A 1,957-nucleotide genomic window follows, 5' to 3' on the forward strand; every position below is an offset into this window, starting at 1 on the left:
CCCTTGGCCGCGCGCCCGTGTGTGGGCCCTCGCGCTCCCCGACCTGCCCTTCCGCCTACTTAAAGCCTCCGTCGCGAAACCCCCGACGCGAGAGCCACGATACGGAAAACCTTCCGCAGAGCGCCGCCGCCGATCCCATCTCGGGGATCCGGAGATCGCTCCGCACCTCTGCCGGAGAGGGGAATCATCTCCCTGAGGACTCCTACGCCGCCATGGTCGCCTCCGGAGTGATGAGTGAGTAGTTCACCCCGACTATGGGTCCATAGCAGTAGCTAGATGGTTGTCTTCTCCTCATTGTGCTTCATTGTCTGGATCTTGTGAGCTGCCTAACATGATCAAGATCATCTATCCGTAATTCTATATGTTGTGTTTGTTGGGATCCGATGAATAGAGAATACTTGTTATGTTGATTATCAAAGTTATGTCTATGTGTTGTTTATGATCTTGCATGCTCTCCGTTACTAGTAGAGTGCTCTGGCCAAGTTGATGCTTGTAACTCCAAGAGGGAGTATTTATGCTCGATAGTGGGTTCATGCCTCCATTGACATCCTGGGACAAGGATGTAAAGTTCTAAGGTTGTGGATGTGCGTTGCCACTAGGGATAAAACATTAGTGCTATGTTCAAGGATGTAGTTATTGATTACATTACGCACCATACTTAATGCAATTGTCTCGTTGCTTTGCAACTTAATACTCGGAGGGGTTCTGATGATAACCTCGAAGGTGGACTTTTTAGGCATAGATGCAGCTGGATGGCGGTCTATGTACTTTGTCGTAATGCCCAATTAAATCTCACTATACTTATCATGACATGTATGTGCATTGTTATGCCCTCTCTATTTGTCAATTGCCCAACTGTAATTTGTTCACCCAACATGCTGTTTATCTTATGGGAGAGACACCTCTAGTGAACTCATGGACCCCGGTCCATTCTTTATACTCGAAATACAAATCTACCGCAATACTTGTTTTACCGTTTTCTCGCAAACAATCATCTTCCACACAATACTGTTAATCCTTTGTTACAGAAGCCAGTGAGATTGACAACCTCACTGCTTCGTTGGGGCAAAGTACTTTGGTTGTGTTGTGCAGAGTTCCACGTTGACGCTGAATCTCCGGTGTTGCGCCGCACTACATCCCGCCGCCATCAACCTTCAACGTGCTTCTTGGCTCCTCCTGGTTCGATAAACCTTGGTTTCTTTCTGAGGGAAAACTTGCTGCTGTGCGCATCATACCTTCCTCTTGGGGTTCCCAAACGAACGTGTGAGTTACACGCCATCGACCCCTCACCCATTACCTTTTCTCAAGCCGCTGAAAAGTGGGGCCAGAACCTTGGTTCTGGCTGCCTGTGCCATGCATGTCATGCTTTACTATACTGTTGCCTTCGGGTAAGCGTACTTCCCGTTGCCTTCGCGGTGTTTACTTTGTACTCAACCCGCTGAACGTTTAGCGAAGCGTGGTGGTTTGCACGCCTAGCCGTTAACGCAAACCCCGAGTCCGCTTCGGAGCGCGGCCGACTGTCGTCACGTCGGTAGCTTAGCCTGCGGCGGCCCCCAGACTTTCTTGCTGAACCGGGAACGGTCTTGTTGTGAGACATCCACCTGTTGTAAGTGGGTCGAGCATGCGTATGGTTTCATTTGGGAAACCCCCGTAGGGTGTGCATCTTATCGATAAGCCGTGTCCACGTTTATGGATCTACTTGGAATTGTATAGCTTGATCATAGAACAACTTACACCTTATACTTGTTGCTAATAATCCGGTAATAACTTGCATAGTAAAATAGCATTACTACAACCGATACATAATAAAACTTGTCCACCGTTGAGTGCCTTATACATTGCCTCTTCGCAATCGTTGAAGGGGTTATGTGTAATCGGTTAAGTTATGTTTGTGTAGTACTTATCTCGTTACCTTATGCGCTCTTTATCTTTATCCGAGATAGACTGATGTTGTAGT

This window comes from Lolium rigidum, chromosome 3, assembly GCF_022539505.1.
Source record: "Lolium rigidum isolate FL_2022 chromosome 3, APGP_CSIRO_Lrig_0.1, whole genome shotgun sequence".
Lineage (NCBI taxonomy): Eukaryota > Viridiplantae > Streptophyta > Magnoliopsida > Poales > Poaceae > Lolium > Lolium rigidum.